This window comes from Lissotriton vulgaris, chromosome 6 (assembly GCF_964263255.1).
Source record: "Lissotriton vulgaris chromosome 6, aLisVul1.2, whole genome shotgun sequence".
NCBI classification, from domain to species: domain Eukaryota; kingdom Metazoa; phylum Chordata; class Amphibia; order Caudata; family Salamandridae; genus Lissotriton; species Lissotriton vulgaris.
This window is the reverse complement of record NC_141694.1, coordinates 1,478,227,369-1,478,243,445: the sequence shown is the minus strand read 5'-3', so window position 1 is coordinate 1,478,243,445 and position 16,077 is coordinate 1,478,227,369. Positions and strand designations below refer to the sequence as shown.

Below are 16,077 nucleotides of genomic sequence, written 5' to 3'. Positions count from 1 at the left end.
TGCACAATCTTCAGATCTGAGGTGCATTAACAGAGATTTATACGAGATCCAAACAACATGGAAACATCACTCCCATAAAAACATTGTTTAATACAATCGGGATTTGTGCCTTGCCACAACTAATTTGAAGGATTTCAATCAGGCCATTTCAAACAGATGGTTACTGGCTGAAAGACTCGCAGAGAAATGGCGGTGTTACCGACACATTATACCTAAAAGCCGTGTTACTCAGACAGTAGCGGCTGCAGGTCTGTCTCTGACGTACTAATCCTCGCTAAAGCTAGGGATCCGATTTAATAGAAAATCTCCTCTCCTTTTAAAGAGGCTGGCAAACAAAGCATGCTCACTGCTTGTTTATCCCAAACGGCTCTCCGGCACAAGATCATTTTCCTCTTGAGGTTTAAATTCCTCCGCTTTGCATGAAACTGAAGTATGAATGCGTAGATTAGATCTGACAAAAAAAGTGCCACTATTCCCCAACAAAAGGCAATTTGTGCATTGAATTGTACTTTTTTTTCTCAAGAAAAAGGAATCCAACCCAACGAGCACTTGAGTACTGTACAAAAGGCTGGAACAGATTACATAGAAAAATTCCTCTGGTACACAAAGCCAATTTCTCTGGGTGGTAGAGTTAAAGAGGTTTTTTGAAGCCTGTTCTGTTGTAGAAAACGAGTTGGATATGTAGATTACTATGGCCTACAAATTACATATAGATTGATAGTACACACAATACCAGTGTAGCCACTGTTACGTTTCGGTGTGACGAGAAGTCTCCTATAAGGCTCCACATTCGTCAAAGCAGTGAATGCTTAAGAGGTTAACGGTGCAGCTGGTTTTTATGCCCCTGTGTTTTCCCATAGATATTTTACACAGCAGGACAAATTAACAGAATGTACAGCAATACCTGATCAACATACATTTTGACTACGCTTCATGAACCATATACTTTTGTCAAGGAATTAAACTGCAGCAGATACCATTATTACTTTATCCACAGCCATGTGGGATTAACATGTTAAAACACGTCTATGTAGACACACAAAGCAGCACAAAACAGATAAATTACTTAAGAGCATAACGAGTAAAAAAAAAAAAAATGGTAAAAAAATATTTACCAATGCAGGCAAACAAGCATATATCTAGGATTCACAAACAAGTTCGCTTTTAGGATTCACAAACAGGTTCATATATGTGGTTAGGTTTGCACAGGCGTTTGGGCTCCAAGGTGGACTATTATTCAACAAAATAGCAGATATGAATCTTCAACTACTTGTTCCTCAACGGAGTAAAACAATTATTTTCTGATGCTGCGGATATTTTACATATGCAAAAGAAACAATTGACGGACGGAATGCTAGACAATGCAAACATTCACCTCAGTCACAAGGATCTGGGTTTAATCCATCATCCAAAGTCCTACACCTACACCTAGTCATGTTCTCCCGGAGCTGGCAACACCAGTTTTATTTAGGCATCACCTTTAAATATAAGTACTGTTAGGACAGTTTCTCAATCACAGCCTTGTTGTTCTAGGATCTAGAGGAATTTACAGTGCTGCAGGCACTAAACATTTATGTTCTACTGTGAAATCATGTGACGGGTAATGCCACTGAGCTCCATTCTGTCTCAGGTCTCTTGCTGCCCCAAGTCCAGCATCAAAAGTGAACAAAGACTCCTACTTAGCTAAATAAAATAACATTAAATGTAGTTCTGATTTAACAAACCTTTGATTTTCCTTTAACACCAGAAATTATTTTCATTTTTCTGAAGGACACAGTCCTTTTTTTTCCCCAGTCTCCTGGTTTGGTAGCGCTTTGGAGCACAGCTTGTCAACAGCTTTCGGCTCAACCCAAAAGGCAGGGCTCCATGGAGTAGCAGTCAGTGCACACATGCACTAGCCTAAGAAGTAAGAGTGATAAGGAATCAAATCAAGGCTTTTCCAGCCGACTGCGGGCATGGGGTGGGTGGGCATACAACCTTATGCCCAAACCTGTGTGGAGTAGAAATTTGTTTGGAGTGTCCCTCCGGTACATCGCAATGGGGGTGCAGGCCTTCTTACTAGACACTTAGGGCATCTTTTTGATGTCAGGCAGTCGGACCGCCGGATGCTATTGCAGCGGTCAAAAGACCGCCTATCGGCATGCAGGCGGTCTGACCGCCCTATTTGGATGCGACTGCTGAGCTGGTGGACGAAAACATGGCAGGGGATTTCTGCTGCTGTGGGAAAGGGCTGCAGCACATGCCGATGCTGTGCATGCACCTTCTTCACGTCTGTGCACCGTGTGCCATGCACCAGATTGTGCTTGGCACATGGTGCACGGAGATTAGTGGGGGCACTAAATGTGCCCCCAGGGTCACTTTTCAGAGGCCCACGATGAACGGGGGCCCTGTTTAAGGGCCTCATATCTCTTCCCGACAACTTGTTCATGCGGTGTTCCTGCCATGAAAAGGCTGTTGGAAAGGGATATTGTAATCCCGACAGCAATACCTGCCTCGGGCACCACCACCATTGTAGGACGTAGCTCCAACTGCCGCTTCATAGAGATCTCTGATCCTGGAGGAGGAGGCAGTCTCGTGTCCTTTCGCCAGCATCGTAATGCGGCTTTTGGACCGAAGGGATGTCAGAGGTCAGACTGCCACCGACGGCCTGTTGGTGACCCAACCGCCAGGGCTGGACTGGCTGTAGCAGGCACCAGGCGTTTTCCCAGTTGGCCGGAAGGATGGGGCCGATTTTGAACCAGTGGGGCCGGTTTTGAAGCAGTTCTGCAATATCGGCCCCCTGCAACGAAAGCGTGAGCGGTGCTTCTCACTAGCACACACCCCCTTCCATCCTCCCCGGCTACCGGGGTTGGTCGAGCAGAATGCCAGGGCTGATTGCTGCTCCCATCATAACCAGTCCCTTAATGAAAATCAACTGTGAAGTGTAGCCTGTCGATTGGGGACTCAGACCTGCAACAGTACAGGCTCTTTTTTCTGCCTTTCCGATACTTTGACAATAATGCTTGTAATGGAGGGGAAGAGCAAGCAACCAATAGCTTAGGTTAGACATTCTTCGATTGAACCCAGATGTGGCCTTACAATAAAATTGACTGATCCTTCCTTCAGCTAAGGGACTAGGTGCTTCATTAAGCTCAGTTAGGGCATTCATCCTTCCTGGGTTCTAAACACTCTTCTACCTAGCCCCATGTCCCCAGTTCTCATGTTTCACAGTACCAGAGTACCTTTTGTAGTACTAGAGAAATATATTGTTTTCCTGTTCCCGTTGCAGTGTGTTTGGTCCGATTTGGTGTTATTATCAAAGGACACGTTCTCTTAAGCTGATTTATAAAATCACTCCGTGTAGGGTTTCTCCAGCTTTCAATTCTTTTTAGAAAGTTTGCTTTAAACATCTTGGGAGTGGCCGGATTAAACAGACAAGCAACGTAAATGGCCTTTTACTTCTGGGAAATGCCAAACACACACAGTTTCTTATTCATGCATGATATATTCAGGCATCAACAGATTTAGGTGTTTTGTCCAGGAAAACACAATTTTTTAAGACATTCTCAACTGAGAGGTCCACTATAGGAAAGCAGCATAGCACATTTCCCTCCTGACCTAAACAAGTGGTCAGAATATGACCAGCGTTTACAGGCTCAGTTTAATGCTTCCACACTACAGATCAGAAAATGTATTTTTTTAATTGTAAAATGGAATACAAATCTTAAGAAACAAGAAATCACAGAGTTTGGCGCAGACACCGAATCAGGAAATCAGCAAAATACTTTAAAAAAAATTTATTAAGTCATTCAATGCATCAAAAATAATTGTTTTCTTCAAAAATAGGTTATTTTTTTTCAAACAACGAATTTGCTCTTTTTAGTATTGATTTGTTTTACCCTCAAATAGAATTTTCCATTTTCACAGGCAAATCTGTTTGTGGGGAAATGGAGATGATTTTCCCTTTGCTGTGAAGTAAATGTTGGCCACAAATCTGACGAATTAAATTTTCGGCCGGTTGGATTCATTCATCCAGCACTCTCCCTGCTGTCAATGCAGTTATTAATTTCGTTGTTTTCACTTACTGGGACATCACTCACCTCTCAATTCCAAAGTCATCTTTACATACAAGTAAATACACATGCTTTTTACCTGTGAACATGGGGCACTGCATCCATTTTGCTTAAGTTCAACTTGACCCACACAGATACACAGGCCAACAAAACCAACTTAGGACATTTTTATAGTTAATTCAACCATCTACAATCACATGCAATATTGTTTGAGAACTTCTCACAAAACAGCACGGTCTGTATTTGCAAAACCTAATGAGTCCTTCAACAATTTGCGACATAAAATATAAAAAGCATAGATGTGTTTTCAATGGAACGTTTTAAGGGATTTCTGCTAACTCCTCTTGTGTGGATAACACTGGGATGAGGGAACTAACAGCAGCTTTTAAAAGATTTCATCGGATACGCTTATGTGATTATGACTTACTCACTACTAAATGCGTTTTCGCTTCTAGATATGTATTTCTGAAATTGTTCTCCATGTGATTATAAAGTATTTTTAATCTTGAACTAAAATCAGGAATTATTATAGGCTGCGTGGAAAAAAAACATAAGCCTGCTAAAGACAGAGAGGTTCTGAAGCTTCACAGATCACTAAACCAAAGGAAGAGTTAGTCTAATGACATAGTACCCCTCAGAAGACCGTATGCGGACTCGCCGACCCAAATGTAATCCCTTTCTTATTAATTGGACGTAGTGCCTTTTAGAGGGAAGCCTTCTTGTGTAGATGGAAAAGGGGGTAGAAGTGCGAGCAGTTGATAATGTGATCGAGGTATCATCTACAGATAGCTTTTAGCTGTCCAAGACTTATTGTAAACCCTACCAATAATTAGTGATCTCATTAATTTACTTTCTTGTCACTCTCGTTGCTTGCTGCATTTTCAACGGCTTTCCTCTTCTTCTTGTGTTTGTCCCTCATGTGAAGCATAGCGTTTTCTTACCATCCCTGTGAATGGATGACTTGTTTCTTTGCACTGCTTACATTCAGGAAACAAACTTTCTTCTTTTTTTTCAGCGTTTAATGACAGTGCCTGTGTTTCCTTGCTCTCTCCCTCGTGTGCTATTGCTCGCCTTAAATTATCACCCATAGGCACTCCATGTAGTTGCCCATCCCCCCTAAGCTCATCATTATTTCCCCTGCACCTCCCAATCCTGCTTATTTGTATTTATTTTTTTTAGTTTAACACCGACACCCAGCGACTCTATTGCTCCCTTCCTGCTCCAGCCACTCATCACTGTGTAATCCAGTTGTACTGGCACCACGCTTGCTTCACTATTGGCCCCTCCCTGTGGCATTCTTCTTTTTTTCATATTTACGGTTTTATTTTTTGGGAAGGCCTGGTTGCCTAATTTTGCTGCAACGCCACACTTTTATATATTTTTTAATTTGGGAGTCCGCCATCTTCGAAAAGCAAATTATAAACAAAAACAAAATGGCTGCCACATCATGACGTATGCACATGCATGCGTGATGATGCATGTGTGTATATGCATCACCATACTAGGACGACCGTGACCTGCACATGATATGTGTATCATTCCTGGGCTCCTCACTATGCTAATTTTACATTTACACCGTTGCTACATCTTTCAGAATTTTATGGCAACCAAGAACAAATTCAACAGCAGGTTGATTCACAGTCAAAGGAAAATGACCAATTTACCCACATTTTTAAGATGCATAACTTCAACAGTACAATATATGTGATTGATCATCTGTTAGCTTAACAAAAGTTATTCTAGGTTTCCAATTAAAAAAATGTAGAAATGAGGATTATAGTATGTGTTTGATATAAGATCCAAAAATAAAATGCATAATTAAAACTTATACCATAATTTTAAATAATTTTTGTTGGCCACAAAATGTAGGTTCCACTGTCTGAATTGATGAACTATTTACTTACCTTCGGTGGGCTTTTTCTGGAGAATAATCAATCTAACCGCAGATTCCCCTTAGAAAACCCCTTGGACTGGATATGAAAACCATTCTTCAGCAGTACTCCTTAACACTAGGTGGTGCGCATTTAAGTGAAGCATCGAGGCAAGATAAGAGTATCCACCAGAAAGTGCGTTATCAAAGGTAAGTTGCCTGCTCTGTTGGATACTTCTAATCGCAGATTCCGCACATTAGAATATATACAAAACAGTGCTTCGTCAGGTGGAAGACACATGAGTGGACACCGACCGAAAACTCCTGCAGGACCATAAGGGTGAAGTGTAGTTTTAAGCAGACCTGCCCATCAAGGCAGTAGTGCTTTGAGAACATATGCACTGATGCCCAATTCATAGCATGGCAGATGTCAAGAACAGGTACTCTGCGAGTTAAAGCAGTGATAGCTGCCTGAGCCATGGTGGAATGGCCTCTCAGACTTTGAGGGGGCTGCTTCTCGCCAGTGCATAGCAGATGTTTTTAAAAAAAATAATATTTAAGTTTTCATAGCCATACAATATTCTACAATCTGACATAAGTAATGGATAAATGCATGGCTGACAGAAATAAAGTCAACAACAGAAAGGGGAGGAGACTAAGGGAACTCATCGCAGATAACATATATAGTCGATGGATGGCGCAAATTCACAACTTAGTGAAACATAAAGGCAGTCGGTAATAGTTGAATAAGGATTTAAAGTTTCAATCATCTCAGATTGCAACATTACATTCAAGCATGGCCGCAACAGCATAAACATATTCCCTCAACATTCAGTGTCAATGGCATTGTTATGCCCGTATTCATTGCAGCAGTGGAGACTTTTAGTGCTTTTAGGCGGGATAATGCTCAGGATGTTCCAGATGGTATGGAGGGATCGGACTCTCTCTGTCATAGCCAGGCTGCAAATCGAACCCAAATATCTTTGGGTCTGGTCGAAGGGGGCATTAGCTCCCAAAACGTGGACAAACTGTTCTGGTCAGAATGTGATATCCTGTATCCATGTGTGAGTTGAGGGAGCAGAGCGCTTACCCCAATGTATGGCTACTCTACGCTTCACCAATAAGAGCATCATGGCGAGGAGGCGGCGATCTGCAGGGGGAGCATCTTTGACATAACCAGCAATCCCACCAGAGCTGTGTGGCTCAGTTCCGTTCCCGTGACCTCCTGGATAATGTCATATACCTTGCCCAGGTGTTCCGCTATTGGCAGGCCCTGCCATGCTAGATATAGAAATGTAGCTTGTGGTGTCTGGCACCTCCAAAAGTTAGCATCTGTTCTGAGATCCATGCGGTTAATGTGCAGTGGGGTTCAATAATTGCCGTGCGGGAACTTCAAGTGAATACGTTTCAATCTATAGTTAGCGGAGAGGTGTTCTAGTTGGCCGCAACAGAATAGCCACTGCACGTCGGTGATAGGTGATTCCACATCTAAACGCCAGCTATCCAAAGCCCTTGAGACAACTACTGGGGAGGTACGTTGTGTGATACTGTAAAGGTGCATGATTAACTTCCATGGGAATGATCAGTTAACACATGTTCAAGTGCAGCGGGGGGGGTCGTGCATAGCAGATGCTGATGCAGGGAGACTATCAATCGTAACAGGGTCTCCTCTTCTGCGCAGCCTTCCCTTTCTTCACCTTGGTGGGCCACACAAAAAGTTTATCAATCACAAGATGCTTTATGGCAAGAACAAAAAAGCTTGAAGCTTTTTTGGGAGCCATCAGATAGAGCCTCTCCTCTTTCGAGGGGTGAGTTAAAGCAAAGAACACAGGCAAGGTGTTGGCTTGCCATAAGTGAAAGGGAGTCACAACTTACAGCAAGAACGTCACCAGACTCCTCAGCACCAACTTATCCAGGAAAAAGGTGGTGCTTGGCAGTTGCAGTGGAAGTGCCTGAGTTCACTCAAGTGATAAGCTGGCATAATCATGATGAGGAAACACTCTTCGAAGTCATGAGATGCAGACGGCAACTATGCATCGGCTCGAGGGAATACTCATGAGAAACATCAAGTTAAGGTGTAAACCAAAACTGCTTTGGGGGACGCGTGTGTCAAACTTTTAATACATCTCATTACAATTGGTGATTTAAAAAAGGATGGTTGGTCCTTTAAACACAGAAAGGTCAAAAGGGCAGAAAAATTATATTTAATAGGTCCCACCACAATGTCTTGCTAGGCTAAAGATAAATCACACAAAAAGAAGTCTGACAGAGGTCTTTCTCACAAGTGCCAGACCAGGTCACAAATTTGTCCCAGATCCCAGCATAAATGTATTTAGTGGAATAGCACCTGGCGGCAAGGAAGACATTAACCACCTCGGGCAGGTCAACATAGTCAGTTGCTGTAGCTCAATGTCCATACATAAAGGTGTAAACTGCACAGATTCAGGTGGACTACCCTGCCCTGTTGCTGTAACAGAATAGCCTCCCTAAGTGGTAGCCTGATCGAAGGACAGGTGCTCATGCCTGGAAGTTCCAGGTAATACTCTCCTGGCCCAATCCAGAGCCACTAGAATGACGTGGACCGGGTCGTTATTTATATTTTTCAGAAGCAGGAGAGGCATGGGCAGGAAGGTGTAAAGAGAAGTCCTACGTTCCAATCCAGGTGGAATCCCTTTTCTAGCGAGTGTTCTTGCGAAAACTTCAATGCACACAGCATTCGACATTGTGAGTCCTCGACACTTGCAAAAAGATCTAGCCAGGTCTCTCCTGACTGTTGGAAGAGGCCCTGTACCACCTTCAGGTGTAGATGCCACTTGTGATACGCCAGGCGCCACCTGCTCAACTCATCCACTCTAAAGTATATAAAAAAGTGATGGATGGAATGATTGAATTAATCTCACCCACTTATAATTACTCGGGTTGCATCCACATAACTTTTTTATTTTGCACACCATGTCACCTCTGTTTCGGCCCAACCACATGCAAATCACTATTGACCCTGCTCCAATTGTAATAGTCCAGGCCTCACTGCCAAGGCAGATCCTCCCTGAACCGGAACACAAGCAACCCAGGACCAAAAGACCGGGGACCAGTGTTGCCCTAATTATGGGCTCATCAGCCAGGTACAAGTTGGTTCCAGTGACAGTGTGCACGGGACCCACATCTGGGTATACCCGTCCCACTTAGGGCGACACACTAAAAGTATGCAAACAAAGGAAGGATGGAATGCGTGAATTCTCAGCCACTGGTAATTACTCAGCCGCATCCCAATCCATCGTTATTTTGCACACCAAGTCACCTCAATTTGGACGCAGCTATATGCAATTCAGTCTTAGACATTAGCAGCATTCTACAGAAACCGATATCAGTTCTAGGTATTGGTAATAGGTGAAATTATTAAAAATACCCTGGAAGGATTAGGGGCTAGATAACCCCACCAGGATTTGTTCGAACCTGTGGCCATCAGATCACATACCGTTTTTCAGCAGTGAGTGCAACTGAGCCTATGCTTTTAAAAGTAACAAGTTCAAGCGAAAACATAATAGAGAAATCCAAATTCTAATCATAGTAAAATGGGCTTCTGACTTATCTAACCACAACCTACAAAACTACTGAGATTCAAGAACGGCTAATAAAATAAAAAAACAACTGCCTTCTCTTTTTTAAGAAACAAAGGGATACAATGAACATATTTAAGTTCCATTATAAAAACTGTAACCATGCCAAAGAATTGTTTTATTTGTCCAGGTTTAACTTAGGAATGCACATTTTGGTAAAACAGACACGAAATGATGGGAACGCGCGAACTGTGCCAAGAAAAAAACCTGCATTTCATGTTTTAACCTAATCAACAAGCAGGCTGAGTGTACGAAATATAATATCGAAGATAATTGCTTTAAACCTTAGGCATGTTCAGGTGTACTTGAAGTAAGGGAAGCCTGTTCAGTCAAAGCTTAAGAAAGCGGCCACTTGTAAATGAGCACATTATTGCAGTTGTCTTCTTATACGCATTCGCTAGTTTGAAACGCATAATGTAAGGAAACGTTTTATCAGCCTGAACAGTAAACCAAAGCAAAAGCCTTGCCGGACATTCATGACCGTTTTTACCTGATGTCGACGTAAGCGGTTGTTAATCCAAAAAGAAACTTCTTGAAATGCTGATGATTTTATGCACGCACTTTCTGGTTCTCCTTAAAAGCTATAATAAAAAGAACACATTTGTAGTAAATTGTTTTCAAATGCACTTTAAGTACGATTTAAAAAGCCTATTATACAACAGCGCCACCTAGTGCTTACAAATATTATATCTTCACTTCAATGAAAAATTAGAATATGGTCGCCTTTTATGTGAGATATTTGAAAAGAACATAACATTCCGAGTTGATTTAACATTAAACTTATAAGTAAACATATATCCCAAGTTGTATTGCCACCTTTTTGTCCCCTAAATCATACGAGGTGTCTTTTGTTGTCACTATTGAATGAACAGTTGTACCCACTTGTCACTCTCCCCTTATGCAAACTCATCTACTGACGGAGGTAAAGTCGATATGGGGCTACCTTACCCAAGATATGCACATACGGTGTGTTGAATATTCATGTTCATTCCTTTGTGAAACAGGCTAGGATTTCTCACTAATGGCAAATTGTGCACTATACAGGGGTCGATTAAGAATAGCCATAAACCTGTAAAGAACATGTTTGTTTCTATGTAGAGAGATCAACGTTCAAAGGTGACGAGCTCAATTCCCTAACCCTAACTGTGCATAAAACGTGCCCGTCAAAATAACATTTGTTTGCCAACACTAACGCCCCTACTATGTTAAAAAAAATAACGTCAAAACTTTCTGAGCTACACAAGATCTTTGACTGTGTAAGTTTGGTTCTCAGGTCAGTGTGAGATGCATGCCTAAATAAAAGTATTTGAATGACTAAAAGGGTGAATTTCTTTTACCACTTCTGTTCACGCTCAGTTTTCCGAAGCCTGTGCAACGTTACCACTCTGCTAAATGTGTACATAATATGCACAGATTAGTACTAGATTTCTCGGGGTTATAGCAGAGGTGAGCCTGGACAAGGTGTGTGAACCTTCCCCTATTATTCCACTCTTCCAAAACAATTACATTGTTTGTTTTCCAAAGCTACTTGAATTTCGCTCCTCCATATCGAAGACCTTGACTACTGGAAAATGATCTTCACAGTGAAACCAAGAAAACGTAATTCGTACTTGACTTCCTTCACAACCATTTCTGATTTACGAGTTCCTCTAAAAGAACGCCGCTACCTTCATTTTTTGTAGACCTTCCCGTACACATAAATACACTCTGCTCGTGCACTTGCACCTCCAAGTGCCCCCACCCAGTTCCACGCTGTGTTTCCAAGATGCAAGGTTGACCCCCAGCATATGCTCCAAGTGAAGAAGCCTGGCTGTTGTGAAGGAGGGAGAGCCTGAAGGAAAAGTTCCCGACTCACCATGAAATGAATATCTCCTTACCCTGTCACTCCCTCCTTAGCTTTCCAACTGATTGGGGATCTAATTCCAAAATGATTCGAGGAAACGAAAGAACGTGCCCACTCAACAGCCTTGAAGCAAATACATACCTGCGCAGCTATTAAAATCCTAAAGCTCTCTTTCCTGAACGAAGCATAAAGACGCAATGCTTTAAAAATAGAATAGGGCAGCTATGCCGCTGTCCTGTAAATCTCTGTAACGGGTATATGTCTTTAGGAGGTGACTGATTTTTTCAAATTGGTGAAATCAGCACACACCCTCTGATGAGCCGGACTCCTGCAATCTCATGGGATTTTGTAATGCAGGAGAGTATACAACTGTACACTTTAAATCCGTGGTGGTTTCCCACGCTTTTTAGCCTGAGGAAAAAACCCCAAATAAACGATGAACCCATGTTCAGAAACTCTAAAACGAACTGTTCTCTCTAACAAAAATGTTAGAGCTCCAGAAATGTTAGATTGTAAACATTAGTATCGCTGCAATGCACCTGGTTCCATGAGGCTTTGGCAAATGTGAGTTTCCACATAGTTAACAGGTTACACCAGAGAATTAACCATGAGTCCATGACCAATCACATGCTGATCCGTTTCCGGTACTGTGCCTTGGTCTTTTTTTATTAAGGCTGTGTACCTTAGTTGATGTGAATGTCGAGCATTGGCTTCAGTTGCAGGAGGCTGTCAAGTCACAAGTGTTTCCCTGTTGAACCACACTTCACCACACCAATTCAGCTGTTCGTTCATTTATTCAAAGGTAAAGTCTAATAGACTGCATTCATAACCCCAAGCCTGAGTAAGTGAAGTGCCACGAAAAATTCCTAAGATTTTTCTCAAGGATTTAATAACATATCTTTTCACAATACGTTACAAAAAACGTATCAAAAAGTCCGTTAAAAAAAAGCCAACATATGAAATGAGTTGTTTAAAAAACACCTTTTGTTTATATGTATAATACAGAAAACAACACTCAAAATTAAACAAATTAATAATAATGGGAAAGAAAGAGAACACACAAGACAATTACATTTGTCTTAAAACTTGCTAATTTTTGCAGATCAAAAACGACAAATGATTTGTAAAAAAACCCCTCTTCTAATGTGCCTATCTTTTTCTCAAATTTAGCACAACATGGGCGATGGTGCATTTCGGGGTTTGGTGCATTTTTTGACCACCTTCAAGACAACAGAATTTCTCTCACAAGAATTCCAATTATTAAAAGTCCCATCATGAATACACTTATGCAAATCAAAAATTAAACGTGTTATCATCAATTATAAAAAAACATTTTCTATTTATTAAATGACAGTAATCTAACTCTTAACAAGCATCTATTAATGACATTTTATGCCTTTGGAATTATACATAGATAGGCACAATGCTACACTGAGGACGGGGCGTTCCCAGATTCACACATATAAGAGGACTTGCATACCTATTAACATTTCATCCTTTTTTAGAGTTAATCATTTCAATTTCGATTTCGATTGTAGGAGGACCATACGTGATCCTGTTTGTTTTCCTTTGAGGGTTGAGTATGTAATGAATGGAATAGAGGTGTCATACCATATGTATTAGTAAGAATATACAATTCACTCCATTATGAATTTGAGATTTCTTTTTATCTGGGAACGGGATTGTGCTAGTATATGATTAACTATAAAAGGCATGAAATGTTAGAGGCGCTAAGTTGTGTGACAAGCTATAATGGTATGCAAGTCATTTTATATGTCTGAATCTGGGAACCCCTCGTCCACAGTGTAGTATTGTGCCTATATATGACTAATTCCAAATGCATAAAATGGCATTTATTAAATAGATCATTTTCTTTATAACACATTTTATTTCTTTGATAACACATTTTATTTTTGATTTGTATAAGTATTTATGAGGGTACATTTATGATACTGGTTGCATCTATATGTTTCTATGCAGGATTTTTAATAATAGGAATTTTTGTGAGAAATTCTATTGTCTCGAAGGTCGTCACAAAAAATGCACTAAACAACCGAAACGTGTCGCGCCCATGTTGTGCTAAATTAGAACCAATGGGATCATTAAAATATTATTGTTTTACGAAACAACGGGATCATTAGAAGATGATTTTTTAAGAATCATGTGCAGCTGTTCTTGATTTGCACGAATGTGCAAATTTTAACCCTTTGGATGCAGCCAAAATTTCACGTGTGCGCAAATCGGACGGCTCTCGGCGCACACATCGGCTGCACACGCCAGCCGTCTGACGCATCCAAAGGGTTAAGGCAAATGTAATTGTATTGTGTGTTCTCTCTCTTTTCCATGGTCATTAATTTGTTTAATTTTGAGTGTTATTTTCTGTATTTTAAATTTTAACAAAAAACTTATTTTTAAATGACTTCTTCTTGTGATGTAGTTTTTCTAAAAGGTCTTTTTAATACATTATTTGTAACTATTGTGAAAAGATTTGTTATTAAACCCGTGAGAAAAATCTTTGGAATTCTTTGTGGCACTTGAGTTACTCAGGATTGGGGTTATGAATGCATGGTGTATAAGACTTTACAAATGAATATATGAATGAACAGGTGGTACAATTGGTGTGGTGAAGTGTGGTCCCAAAGGGAAAAACGTGTGACTTGACAGTCTTATATGGAGGCCTGTCCCTTTGGGTTGTGAGGCCCCTCTCATTTTATTCAATTTCGATTGTAGGAGGAACATACGTGGTCCTGTTTGTTTTCCTTTGATGAAAAAGTGATTGGTTGTGGCCGCTAAAAGGGAAGAACGATCACTCGATTTAGTTGAAAATCAGTAAGGTCTTTTCAAATAAACAAAGGAAGGATCCAGAATTCACCCGAGAATTTGTTGAAGCCTATGCAGGGATTTTTGGAGAAGAGAGCCTTAAGCTCACTGGTTCTTCTGAAAGAAGTACTTGCTACTAAAAACAGAAGATTTCAAATCAACAAATCCATGTCACACAAGGTAATACAGTTAAATTGTTTGTACATCAGAGAGACTAAAGCATGATTTAAATCCCATTGAGGAACCAGATCTTAAATGGTAACATCGATATGTAAGTGTACACCAAATAAATAACGATTAATATGGTATAACTCAAGAAAATATACCCAGCGCAGAGAAGGCCTTGCTCGCAGAAAGCTTCAAACTGATAATCCTATATACCCAACATCATTGTTCAGAATTGAAAGTACATGTGATGTTCATAACCTCAACAACAACTGATACTATTTCTCTCCATAAAGTAAAACAAATTACACTACATTGCTAACCTGCATGGCACACAGAGGATTTGACAAATCCAGGGCGATAGGTGGCGCACAACCATGATGGCCGCACACTTGTGAGACTCCGGCTACCTGGCCTCTTATATTTCATTTATCCGCCGCCTCTGCTGCAAGAATTTTGAGTTTCAAGCTGCTGTAGCAACCTGCCAACTGTGCCGCTTCCTCGGGTGCCGACATATGCTGTAATACTCGACTTGCGGTGGTGCCCGGAGCCGAAGACTGTAAGCTGCGGGAGGCGGAGCCCGTCTGCCTGGGGCACGGTCTAGGCTGGCTGCCACTCGAGCGCCACGGCTTCACATGTGCGCGCTGGGCCACCCGACCCCCACCGCGAAGAAGCAGAGCTGCTGTGCCCCGCTGTTCCGCCGACCCATCTTGGAACATCGATCTGATGATTAGCGGGTGAGCGGGACTCGACTGGGAGCTGGCTGTGCATAACGTGGGCTGTGCAGGCGCTGTGGGCCATTCGTTGAGCCTCGCTGCGGAACCCTTAAGCGGCGGTGAGGCGACAGCCATTTTTGTCATGCAGGCGGACGTGCTGTGAATGGCAGCGGGAGCGCTGGCTCCAAGCATTGTCTGGACACACTGCGTGGAGTGCGGTTGTAAAGCGGGAGGGTCCCGCTATTATCTAATATCAGCTAGTCTCCTGGCACTATTGTACCCTAGCATGTGGGACACCACTGGGGCCCCTGTATTTCTGTTTGGGCTTGCCTTATACTGGTATAGAGACCATCTGCACATTGGGGGAACCTATGATACGCAGAGAAATTTGATGTTTACATAATATTGGTCCCCCTGCATCTCCTCACACCCATAACCGTGGTCGCACTATGGAGCTGTGCAATTGGAGGGGAGTCTGGGCGAACATCCTTCCTGTAGCAGGGGCATCCTGTTATTAGTAATCACCAACACCTCACCTGCAGGGTGACAGCCACTTCTGCTTGGGAATTCTGTCCACACAACTGGTGTTACACAATGCGGGCCCCTGAGGCAGGATCTACACCCTTGAGACATGGACAAGCTGGAGGGTAAGGAAACAAAAAGGGTTGGGGAGGGCCTCAGGGATTTTTAAAGACCAGGCAGAGACACATTCGCAAAAAACATGAGTGTCAAAGGGTCTACAAAGTCTATGTGTGGTTCATTAAACTAACAGAACAGTGTCAATTCATCTAACCGTGATAGGAAGACATTGGTGGATACCAGTGATAACTCACAGGATATCCATCAGTCACCCCTCGGAACCACCCTTCATCATTTGGCATTCCTGTTGGCCACAAAAATTGGTACACCACTGGTTCAAATGGGGGTCAGTTGGTATAACCTCCTGAGAACCAAGTGATGGCCAATAGTGGTAGAGTGTTACAAACTACCCATC

General features: G+C 41.9%; 1 protein-coding gene across 2 annotated transcripts in view; it reads right to left on the bottom strand.

Annotated features, from left to right (window-relative positions):
• Positions 1-16,077, bottom strand: part of WDPCP (WD repeat containing planar cell polarity effector) — a 2,342,145-nt gene that overhangs the window by 1,967,458 nt on the left and 358,610 nt on the right. Inside the window, exon 4 of one of the 2 annotated variants that reach the window (XM_086927625.1) lies at positions 10,030-10,120. The exons of the other annotated variant lie outside the window; for it this stretch is intronic. The gene's annotated coding sequence lies outside the window, so the exon portion shown is untranslated. The remainder of the gene's footprint in view (positions 1-10,029; positions 10,121-16,077) is intronic. 2 annotated transcript variants of the gene reach the window in all.